Source organism: Coptis chinensis, chromosome 6 (assembly GCF_015680905.1).
Source record: "Coptis chinensis isolate HL-2020 chromosome 6, ASM1568090v1, whole genome shotgun sequence".
Classification (NCBI taxonomy): domain Eukaryota; kingdom Viridiplantae; phylum Streptophyta; class Magnoliopsida; order Ranunculales; family Ranunculaceae; genus Coptis; species Coptis chinensis.
In genome coordinates, this window is record NC_141461.1 from 77,828,052 (window position 1) to 77,841,111 (window position 13,060).

At 37.6% G+C, this 13,060-nt stretch overlaps 1 long non-coding RNA gene across 2 annotated transcripts; it reads right to left on the reverse strand.

Moving 5' to 3' along the window:
* Window positions 1-9,165: 9,165 nt before the first annotated feature.
* LOC147494609 (uncharacterized) lies at window positions 9,166-10,668 on the reverse strand. Of its 2 annotated transcripts, none has more exons than XR_015198669.1 (3): window positions 10,115-10,668; window positions 9,379-9,512; window positions 9,166-9,284 (listed from the first exon to the last, which is right to left on the reverse strand). It is a non-coding gene; the product is annotated as an uncharacterized LOC147494609 (long non-coding RNA). The 2 variants fall into 2 exon arrangements; XR_015198670.1 differs by having other exon boundaries at window positions 9,379-9,999.
* Window positions 10,669-13,060: the final 2,392 nt, after the last annotated feature.

The following is a 13,060-nucleotide window of genomic DNA, read 5'->3' on the forward strand; positions in this document are numbered from 1 at the left end:
AATAATGAAGCTAACGAAAATTTTCGCTCGGAAAATTTTTCGTAGAAAGATCGGCACAATGCCTTAGAAAAATTAACGACGCTGACAAAAAGTTTAACTCTGAAAGTTTCTCAAGGCAAAAATGGCAGCCTCATACTCAGCTTCGTTATTTGAAGCGGCGAAGCCAAGTTGCACAGATTTCCCAATCTTTTCTTTGCCGGGTTTAACAAAAAATGCATCCAATTCCAGACCCAGATTTACTATAGGAGCCATCTGAGTAAACAATCCATAGGTCAATGGGATTAGAAATTGCGTTTTCATGTTAGTCTTCGTCGCCCCCAGTTATTAGCGGCATAATGTCTTCCATAGATTCTTCCTGGCACAAGAAATCGTCAATAAGAGAATCATCAATCGGAAAATCAGCTATCAAAAAGCCGAGCATGTCTTTTTTTCAAGAATACCACGACTTTCAAAGACAATGCTATATGCACTAAGATAACTTTCCCATTCGGCTAATCTACTTGATTCCTGTGCATTACGAAAGATCTTGCGTAAGGGATTTTCAGTATAATTCTGACCAACCTCCCCTGGAAGTATGGTTTCAATCGGCGAGCGACATGAACCAATGCAAGTGCAATTTTTTCCATCTTTGAATAACGAGACTCAGCTCCGGTTAAAGTCTTACTGATAAAAAAGACGGGTCTACCATCATCAATGAAAATAACAGCACTAACAGCTTGAGTTGTAGCTGCCAGGTATATGCCACTAGGTTGACCCGGTGAAGGATTTGTCAATATAGGAGGACTGACAAAGTATTTCTCCAGTTGTTGCAATGCCATCTCACAATCAACGTTCCAAGTTGCCACCCCCTTTAAAGTCTGGAAGAAGGGATGACAATGATCGAAATATTTAGAAATAAATCTATGACGAGCGGGAAGCCGACCAGTAAGTCGTTGAATTTCTTTCTTATTTTTTGGTGATGACATATCAATAACGGTGCGTATCTGATCAGGATTAGCCTTAATACCTATACGAGTCATGAGGTATCCCAGAAATTTTCCAGAAGAGAGGCCAAAAGAACATTTGGCGGGATTGAGTCTCATGTTATACTCGTAAGCCTATCAAAAACAAGTTGAAGATCGAAAAGATGATCACCAGTCTGCTTCGATTTAACGACTATATCATCGATATAAGCCTCCATTATTTTTCCCAGCAGATTGGAAAAAATTGTATTGACAAGCTTTTGGTAGGTTGCACCGGCATTTTCAGACCAAAAGGCATAACAAAGGTAGAGAAAATGCCTTGGTCGGTAATGAAGGCGGTGAACTCTTGGTCATCCACATTCAAAGAGATCTGGTAGTACCCTGAAGAAGCATCCATGAAAGATAGGCGTTGGAATCCCGAAGTGGCATCCACCAGTTCGAAAATTCGTGGCAACGGATACGGATGAATCGGACAAGCTTCGTTAAGGTTCAAATGAACTTTACGATGAGTGAGAAGTTACATCAAAGGGACTTCGTGTTAAGTGGGGGTGAAATCCATTTTATCCAGAAGATTCTAGCAGTAAATCACATTATTGTTAGGGTAGAAACGTGTTTTTTATCTTTTATCAAATGGCGCCGCTGCCATCTTAGTAGTGTTTAGATTAGTTCCCTTCATTTTTTTAATTGTATATATCCTAATTCACCCATCCACCCATTGTTTGGTTCTAACTGTGTTTGTGTTTTTCAGAAAAACAGAAAATTGCTCCTGGACGTCTACTGGAAATTTTCTGAATTGTACTCAGGAGCGCGCCCGCACCCTATTTACAGTTTATCTGAGCACGCCAGCACCTACCTTTCAGAACATCAGAAAATTGCTCCTGGAAGTCTACTGGAATTCTCCAGATTTGTGCACTCAACGCGTGCCCGCGCCCTCTTTACACTAACACTAAGCGTGTACGCGCCCGCGCCCTTGTTGCCTTATATTTGAGCGCGTCCGTTCCCCTTTTGAAGAAAGCCCGATTCACAGGTTAGGTTGCAGACTTTCCTTTTGTTCCAATTATTTTCTATTCAGTGTTTCCAACTTCTTAAATACACTGGGATTGCGTATACAAGACGCTATTAATATACGAAGCAAGGAGGCATTCAAGTACTCTTTCCTTCACTCATCGTCTTTTCTGTCAGAAGATTTTTCATTCTATCATATCAGGGTTGTTTGACTGCTGTTAGTGGTTTGTTTCATATTGGCCTTAGCCTTGCATGAGATTAAGATCCGGTAAGAGTAAACCATCTTCTGCTAGCTATCGTAAACGTCAACGCACACGCCTATCTAGAATACCACACACTACACCTACATTAATGGCTGAAGAAGCAGAGACTCCTCTCTCTGATTTTTACAAAGCCTTAAATGATAGCCCTAAGTCATGCATCGTTCTTGCCAACCCAGTGGGGGATTTTGGAATTCCCCCGAATATATTTAATTTGTTACCGGTTTTTCATGGGTTAGACCACGAGAAGCCTTATCAGCATATGCGTAGGATAGAACAAGTTCTTACCACATTTCATCATCCTACCATAGGTTCAGAACAAATTAAACTAAGGGTGTTTCCTTTCACCCTAGCCGATAAGGCGGCGTCTTGGTTAACTGCGCCCAAACGCTTAATTTCATGGACTCATGGGCCAAACTTGTTCAATTGTTCATGGAACAGTTTTTACCCACCATCAAGACATGATGAAATGCTTTAAAAGATTCATTTTTTCGCGCCGTAATCCTCATGAATCCTTTTCGAGGGCCTACAATCGTTCAATCGATCTTCATCGAAAGTGTCCACATCATAACCTCAGAAAAGACACGCTTGTTCATGCCTTTTTCAAAGGGCTTTTACATCACCATAAAAAGGTTCTTAATATAATGACTGGGGGTAGTTTCCTTAGTAAAGGAGCCTCAGATGCTTATAAGTTTTAAGAAGATCAATCTAAGCGTAATAATAACTGGGGGGCAATGACATCCCCCGCTCTGCTAATTCTTCTTCTACAGTTAAGGCTGCTAGTATGTTTGAGGTTAAATCTGATCCCGAGCTTCGAACTCTAATCGAATCCCTCACAAAAAAGGTAAAAGCCATTTCTATTCAACATAAGCCTACTTATGTAATGAACATCAACTCTCTTCCATGTAATTTCTGTTACAGCCTTGAGCATGCCGACTCCTTTTGTCCTCTTGTCTATGAACAACTATCATAACCACCATCACATCCTGATAATGTTTGCTCCATTAATAGCCAACCTAACGCACCTTGGAGACAAAACCTCAACTTCGGTTGGTGAAATAATCACCAAGTTACACCTCTAGGGTTTAATAATCAAAATATTAGGCCAGCAAACAATTACAACCAAACTCTACCAAGACAAGGATAAGGACAAGGGAATTATAATAATTATAATAATAACAATAAAGGTATCGTACCGGTTAATAATAACTATCACAACCCACCTGTTAATAATCAACGTGAGATAGTTCCAGTCACACCACTTGTGGCCACTACACCTTCACAACCGGATTGTTTCGAAGCCTATATGTAAGCTAACCAACAGATTTTACAATTCATTAATCATTCCATACAACAGTTAACCTAAGAGAAAGCCCAACCGAAAGGTGTGTTTCCAGGTCAAGCTATACCTAATCCTAAAATGCCAAACATAGCCTTTGAAGTATCAAGAAATACTATTAATGAAAACTTAAACGTAGGTGAGTTAAATGCCATCACCACTCTCCGTTCTGGCAAAGTGGTTGACAACGCCGTAACAATGCCCATTAATACGCCACCAGTAGTCGTTGAAAATGAAAAATTACTAGATACCGATATAGAAACTGAAGATCCTACTCCTGTAGAGGTACCAGTTAAACCACAACCCAAGAGGAAAGCGGCAAAGGTTAAAACTCCTATTGATCCATATGCTAAATATAGAGAGAAACCACCGTTTCCCTAGAGACTAGCTATGTTAAATAAGGATACAAATTTTGACTAGATTAGGGAAGTTTTTAAAAATCTAACAATAAACCTACCTTTTCTTGAAGCTATTAAAAAATTACCATAACATGCTAAGTTTCTAAAAGAGTTGTGCACTACTAGGCGGAAAACGAACATTCCAAAAGACGCATTTTTAACTGAACAGTTTCCAACTCTATTTGAATATAATGGAATCATTAAGTACAAGGACCCTGGTCATCCTACTGTACAATACACCCTAGGGGATACCCACACGACGACGGCGCTATTAGACCTGGGGGTGATAAGAGCCCAAAACTGTAGTTTTAACCCCTTAACAATAATACTTTTAGACCAATTATGTGAGTAATAAATAAGAGTTAATACTGATTACGTACTTTTATGTATTTTAGGCATTTAAGTCAATTATGTGCAGAAATGTGCCACTTTGGCTAGATAAAGGAGTAAGGGTTGGTTGCTAAGAAGTTCTGTGATTAAAGGCCAAGATTCAAGGAGAAAAAGCCCGGTCAAAAGCTGAAAAGTCAAAGTCAACGCCGGTAAACAAACACAAAAAGCCAGAACTTAGAAGAAGACCGTATCTTTGGACTCAAGCCTTGGAATTGGGCGTACCTTATGTCAAAACGACCGGCTCGGAAAGAGCTTTCCAATGGTCTAAGACTTGACCCAATCAGAGGAGCAGAAGAGGACAAAAAGTTTGCTGAAATGAAATCCATCTGGAAAGGGGTCCGTGGACTGAAAAAATTGGGCTTTGGGCTCGATTTTCTGGCCCAAAACATGGCTCCTCAGCCCATGCACGAAAATGTGGATCTGGTCTCCTCCATTTCCACACACAAGACTGAACTCTGAAGCAGGAATTAGGTTAGGTAGCAAGTAGCCATTAGAGATATTTTCTAGATCTAGATTTTAGTTTTCATTCCATTAATTAGTTTTTTATTATCTTGTTTTAATTTAGTTATTTGAATCATTGTTTTATTATTCATTAGATCAATAAAATAGTTAGTTCTTCATAATTTCGATTATTGATTTATTTAAGTACTTAGCTTTAAATTAAATTAATTGTTTGTTATTCATTTCTTAGTTGTTTAATTTCGAATTGAATTCTTGAGTAGATTGATGTAGTAAAGTTATAATCTTTATATTATGTCTTATTCAATTTTATATGGAAATGATAGTTTGATGAATCAAGGCTAAACCTCCATTAGAGGGGTTTGATGAAGCCTTGATGAAAACTTGATTGTGTAGTGTAGAATCGTTGTAAGAGTCTATTCCACTCTAGAAGGGAGTTGATTCGCCATGAGAATGGGTAGAACTTCCTCACATGCTAGTTATTAGTTGGTAGAGATTGCCATGAATGATTAGGAATTAGAACGACCAATTTTTATCGTAAGAACGTAAGAATTAGATTACAACAATCTATGCTAGTTTATTGAGTTGGATTCAAGGTGGATTCAACCCCCCCTAATTCTTTATCTAGATTCAAACCTTAGTATTCCGTAGCATTTCGTAGTTGAATCATTATAGTTAGTATCTTGTTATTTGAATTCACATCATAATATAAATTCCACACCATTACTCTCACTAACTTTGGTTAGGACTGATAATATTAGAAAACATTGAATGCTAAAGAACTAGGAGTGGAACGAATCTTTTACTTCACTCTATTTCGATAGATTCGAGAGTACAATAATCTTTGATAAACAAGTACGAGTTCAGTTTTAGTTTTACTTGCGTTTGAAGTTTATCGCTTAAACGTAGGTAGAACTATATTCGTTTTTACCGTTTATCAAATGGTGCCGCTGCCATCTTAGTTCCCTTTAGTATTGTTTTCTTTAGAATTGTTAGTCTTCCAAAGTCCCAAAACCCACCCACCCTTGTTTGATTCTATCTATGGTTGTCCGTTTCAGCATTGAAATTTTTCCTCACAGAATTACACGGAGTGCGACCCGTGCCCTAGGCAGTCTAAATTGGGAGCCACCCGCCTTCAACGCTGGAACTCTAGTTTTAGTCGAGAGTCGCCCTTTTGCCAAGGCAAAACTGGCGTTACCAGCTTCAAACGCATGGACCTTGAGTTTTTCCCGAAGCGCGACCCACGCCCTACCAAGGCTAAGTTCGAGCGCCCCCCGCGCCCAAACGCCTATAACTCCAGCTTGACTTGAGCGCGACCCGCGCCCTCTGCTGAAACTGCCCGATTTCCATAGGTTTGTTTCAAACTTCCCATTTCTTCAAGGTTTTCAGTGTTCTAACTTGTTATATACACTGAGCACGCGTATACAAGATACTATTCATAAGCGAAGCAAGGAGGCATTCAGGTACTTCTTTCTTCAAACACCTCACATCTCTTGTTAGAGGTTCATACTAGCATATCAGGATTGTTTTGAGTGTTGTCGTGTTTAGTTAAGATTGGTCTTAGCCTTGCATGAGATTAAGGTCAGGTCGAAGAAAAACGCCTAACGTAATCAATCGACAACGTCAACAAACACGCTTTTCTAGTATACCACTTACTACACCTCTAGCTAATATACCACACACACCACCTGAAATAATGGCTGAAGAAAGAGAGTCTCCTCTCTCCGACTTTTGCAAAGCCTTGAACGATAGCCCTAAATCTTGCATCGTTCTATCAGACCTAGTGGGGGATTTCTGAATCCCCCCAAATATATTTAATTTGTTACTCGTTTTTCGTGGGTTAGACCATGAAAAGCCTTATCAGCACATGCATAGGATTGACCAAGTCCTTATTACATTCCACCATCCTACGGTTGATGCTGAACAAATTAAACTGAGGGTATTTCCCTTCACTTTAGCCGATAAGGCGGCGTCTTGGTTAACTTCCCAAGCGCCTAATTCTATGGACTCGTGGGCTAAACTTGTTCAACTATTTATGGAACATTTTTACCCACCACTGAAGACCGATGAAATGCTTTCCAAGATTCATTTCTTTCGACAGAATCCTCATGAATCATTTTTAGAGGCTTGGAATCGTTTCACCGATCTTCTTATAGAGTGTCCACACCATAACCTAGCGAAAGACACGTTAGTTTGTGCCTTTTTCAAAGGACTTCTACACCACCATAAAGAAGTCCTTGACATAATGAATGGGGGTAGTTTCCTAAGTAAGGGAGCCTCAGAGGCTTATAAATTTTTAGAAGATCAAACTAAGCGTAATAATAACTGGGGGAGTAGTAACGATTTCTCCCGTTCCGCTAGTTCTTCTACAATAGGTAAAGCCGCCGGTATGTTTAAGATGAAACACGATCCTGAACTTAAAAATTTAATCGAATCTCTCACTAAAAAGGTAGAGGCTATTTCTATTCAACAAATGCATATCCCCGTCATGAATGTCAACTCCAATCCATGTAATTTCTGTTTGAGTCCTAAGCATCCAGACTCCTATTGTCCTCTCACCTATGAACAACAACAATTATAACAAGATAATGTTTGCTCAATTAATAGTTATCCTATTCCTAACGCCCCTTGGAGACAACACCCCAACTTCAGTTGGAGAAATAATTAACAAGTAACACCTCCAAAGTTTAATAATCAAAATGTTAGGCAAGCAAACAATTATAACCAAGCTCCAACACGACAAGGACAAGGTCAGGGAAATTATAATAATTATAACAATAATAATTCTAATTCTAATAGAGGTATCGTTCTGGATAATAATAATAACTATCACAACCCACCCATTAATAATCAACGTAACATAGTTCTTGTCACACAACCAGTAGCAAATCCTACTCCACAACCGGATCGTTTCGATACCTGTATGCAATCTCAACAACAGATTTTACAAGCCATCCAACTTTCCTTACAGCAGTTAGCTCAAGAGAAAGTATAACCCAAAGGTGTGTTTCCAGGTCAAGCAATAACTAATCCTAAAACAACAAACACAGCCTTTGAGGTGAACGGTAATACTAGTACGGAAAAGGCAAACGTAGGTGAGTTGAATGCCATCACCACTCTCCGTTATGAGAGAGTGGTTGATAACAACGTAACTATGCCTATAGTTACCCCACAAGTAGTCCCTACACTGGAGATTGAACTAGATACCGAAATAGAAACTGATGAGCCTACCCTTGTAGAGGTACCAGTTAAACCACAACCTACACTACTAACAAAATGGTTTATAAGCTCAGCTAAAAGGTGAGATGTTAGAATTTTTACATCGGTTTTCTAGGAAAAAACAACCGAGGTAAAATCCACTGAGATAATAGAGTTCTATTAAACCGAGATAATAAGCTACTAAATTATCTCAGAAGTCTGACATCTTATCTAAATATATTATCTCAGTTTTCTAAATGAAACTGATATTATATAGAATAAAACCGAGATGAATTGTTGATTGAAACCAATTAGTATATAAGAAAACTGAGATGTTTTTTTTTATTGAAACCGAGATAATATCAAAAAAATAACCGTGATAAATTCTTTTGGAAAGAGAGATTGTTAGACAACCTTTTATCTCACCCTTTGTCATTTTTTGCTGGTATTGCTCGATTATGACAATTAACCAGCAAATAAAAACCTGTCCCAAACCACCATATTCCCCCTTTCATATTCATAAACATCAACACTAATTAACAAAAGCAATCCAACATAAATAAATTCTTTGAAGAACTTATTTCATTAAGATAAGAAAGAACAATGTCGAACATGAACTTAACTTTCAAAAAGTACTAGTAATCAATCAATTATTTATAGAAACTCAAATATTGTATCAACTACTATTCTTCAAACTATAATTAGACATTTTTTTAATCTTTCTCTATATATTCAGGAAAGGAGACAAATGGTTCCTGTCGAATTTCCTCCTTATAGATGGTTCCTGCTGAATTTCCTACTCAAAAAAAATTTGAGAATCCACAGCTCCCAAGGTATTCACGTCGGTCGTCAGCTGTGAAAAATTATAGGCTCCAAGACTCTCTTCGTCAACTTAGTAAGTGTAGACGAATATCCAAGATGGTCCTGATCCATAAAAGAAACATCATTTCTAACAAACTCATCCTGTGCTAACTTCTAAAAGAATGACCAATTTTATGCTAAATCTAGTTCCATCATTGTACAACGGACTTATGCTAGAGGAGTCTTCAATCAATCTTTCCTTTGAAAATATATCTGACAGGAAATCCTGAGGAAATTGGTCATTGATGTCAATAAGAACCACACAATTAGAGATAATATAAACAAAAGAAGAAGGGCAAAAAAAGGAAGGGTTGAACAAGTAGAAAAATGTTGCAGCAGTGACCTTACCAGAAACTTTGGCAAACTGTGTCCCTTTACTTATAGAATCTCCATCTTTCTTAAACCACTCGACCTAATAGCGAAAAACGTTGTAAAAAATAGACACTTTTGTGCATTTAAAATAAATATAATAAAGATAGGAATTGCATAAACGACTCCCTACGTACCTCCAATAAAGGATCGGCCTCGTTAAATATCATCTCTGCAAGAGAAATTCCGGCAATGATGTCCTCCTCCTTGGCGAAGAAATGTGCTTCTACTTTCATATCAATTGGAACAATGGCCAAACAAGTGACGTCCCCTAGAAGCAACCCGATAAATAGAACACATAAATTAATGGCATTAAAGATGACATATCAGAATCCAATTCAATAAAAAGCCAACAATTTTTTGATTTGAATAGTTTTTATCAACATTTAAGGAAAGGACTCATAATTAACTTAAAAGTTGATCATGATACTTCTTCTATTGAGAATTAGAAAATGATGCATATAATGGTTCGCAAATATACATTTCTCTGTCTACCAAATAAAATACAATTAACTTGCAAATAACGCAGATTATGCCGCTTATTCACTTCTCTGTCTGACAAATAAAATACAGTTTGAAGTGATCAAATGAACTATTAAGAATCTCAGTGACGAGGGTACCAACATCGACTAATGAGCTGGTCAGGAAGCTTTCAATCACAGAGTGGAATCAAACTAGCATGACTCCAGTTGCAAGGGTGCATGTCGACTGGAAGGTCATTGAAGAAATAAAAGGCCTTCAACTTCTATTGCCTAAACCTTGATCATTTCCAACTTCAGATATTCTGACAACAGAAATACTAAATGTTGTGTAACTTATTGTATGATGGTCCTGGTCTACCAGTGCACTTCATTGCAGTTAAGTATTGGTTACCTGAATGAAGAGATGCTCATTGTTATCAACTTCAGAATGCTCCAAGTATTGTGTGCAGGTACTACTAGAAAGGTCACCATGCAATAAGGATCATCCAAGTAAACCTGAAACACATCTTCTTTTTCTAGACAAGCAATATTTTAACTATACATGTAATTGAAAAGTGTACAACACAGATGGATGAATTGGATTGTCTCAGCTAATGGGGGTAAGTTCATTTACATTTGACCTCCCCAGATCCAGTACTGAAGGCCATTACAAGCCATAATTATGAAAGTGACATAGTGTTATACCAAACAGTGGAGCCTTGTCTAGAAAATTGCTAAACCCAACATATAATTACTATGTTCCAATTGGCTTCCAACAAGCAAGGATTGATAGATGAAGTGATAAAAGAGCATAAAATTATTTGTAGTGTTTACCCGCTAATTCATTTGTCAAAATCATTCGTATAGTTGATGTATTGGAAGTAACAATGACATTATAAAAAAATCAAATGAAAATAAAAATGAAAGTAAAATAACAAAGACAATAGACTAACTAGAAATGAAGTGAAATTTAAAATCAGGAAGTTAATAAACACGAAAGTACTTGATAAGAGCCCAAAACTGTAGTTTTAACCCTGTAACAATCATACTTTTAGACTAATTATGTGAGTAATAATTAAGAGTTAATACTGATTGCGTGTTTTTATGCGTTACAGGCTTCAAAATCAATTATGTGCAGAAATGTGCCACTTTGATGAGATAAAGGAGCAATGGTTGGTTGTTAAGGAGTTCTGTGATTAAAGGCCAAGATTCAAGAAGACAAAGCCTTTCTAAAGTCAGTCAAAGCTGAAAAGTTAAAGTCAGCGCGAGCAGAAACAACTCACAAAGTCAGCAGAACTTCCAAAGGCCGTATCTTTGAACTCAGACCTTGGAATTGGGTCTACCTTATATCAAAACGACTGGCTCGGAAAGAACTTTCCAATGGTCCAAGCCTTGGCCCAATCAGAGGAGCAGAAGTGGACGAAAAGTCTGTCGAAGTCAACTACAGCTGAAGAGGCCTTTTTGGACTGAAAGTATTGGGTTTTGGGCCTGATTCTCTGGCCCAAAACATGGCTCCAAGCCCATGCACGATTTTTGGATCTGAACATATAAAAACAAAAGCTTAGGTCTTTGTTAATGGTAGCTAGTTAGACCTAAAAATATAGATAATTCTAGATCTAGTTTTCATTAAATAAAATTAAGTTTAGTTCATTTCAATTATTGTTTTAGATTAATCTTTAGAATCATTGTTCTTCATTAGTTTGATAAATAAAATAGCTAGTTTGTCAATTTCGATTCTTGTCATTTACAATTGTTTAGATCTAAATTCCCTTATTACTTGTTATTCATTTCCTAGTTATTACCTGAGATTTCAATCATTGTTTAGATAAATTGCATAAAGATAGAATTTTTATATGATGTCTAGTTTTAATTCAATGGGAAATGATAGTTGTATGAATCAAGGCTAAACCTCCATTAGAGGGGTTGAAGAAGCCTTGATGAAGCTTGATCTTTGTTAAACTTAGAAATCGTCGTGATAGTTATTCCACTCTAGAAACGATTAATTCACCATGAGAATGGGTTTAATCGCTCACATGCTAGTTATAAATTGGTAGAAATGTCATATATAATTATGGATTAGAATTACTATTTTGATATGCGAAGCATTCAATTTGGATCACGACGAGTCTTTGTTAGTAGGATTAAGTCGAGTTAAGGTGGATTCAATTCCCTTTAATTCTTTATCTAGATTCAAACCTTTAGCATTCTATCATTCCGTTATTAGTAACTTGTCAATTGAATCCACCCCGTAGTATAGAATTCCCCTCGTAAATCTCTCACTAGACTTAAGACCGATTAGTTAACTATGAAATCATTCCATGCTAAAGAACTAGGAGTGGAACGAATTTGTTACTCCACTCTATTTCAATAGAATTGATAGTAGAAAACTTGATAAACCTAGGCACGTAATAAGTTTTAGTTTACTTACGTTTTGAGTTTTATCGTTCATTTCGTAGGTAAACTATTATCTTTTTATGTTTTATCAAATGGCGCCGCTGCCATCTTAGTTACCTTTAGCATTGTTTTCATAGTATAATTAGTCATTTTAAGTCCCATTAAACCCACCCACCCTTGTTTGATTCATACCGTATCGGGTCGTCGTTTCAAAGATTGAAAAGTTCGCGAAAAATTAATCAACGCGACCGCCCAAAAGGAGTGCACAGCCTAAACGCCTGGAACCTTGACTGACCACCCCTAAAAATACTGTAACTTGAAGTTACACGGAGGACCTTTGCGCTTCAAAGTGAGCGCACCAGCCCCTAAGCTGAATTTTCCCGATTTCCACCGGGTTTGTTTTGAACTTCGAAGTTTTAAAGTTTTTTACGTGTTCTAACTTGTTATATACACCTGAACACGCCGTAAACAAGACGCTATTCATAAAAGCGAAGCAAGGGCTTAATCAGGTATTCCTTTCTTTTCATACCTCGCATCTCCGGTTAGAGGTTTATACTAATATATCAAGATTGTTTGGAGTGTTGTCGTGTGTTTAGACTTAGACTTGCATGAGAATAAGGTCCGGTGGGAGAAAACACCGAACGTAATTAACCGCCAACGCGTCAACAAACAATTCTATCGAAGTATACCAATCACTACACCTCTAGCTACTATCCCACCCACCACACCGACATAATGGGAAGAAAGAGACTCTCCTCTCTCCGACTTTTACAAAGCCTTGGCGATAACCCTAAATCTTGCATCGTTCTAGTAGATTGATGGGGGATTTTTGAATCCCCAAACATATTTAATTTGTTACCCGTTTTTCATGGTTTAGACCATGAAAAACTTTATCGGCTTACGCGTAGGATTGAACAAGTCCTTACAACATTCCATCATCTTACGGTTGGTGCGAGCAAATTAA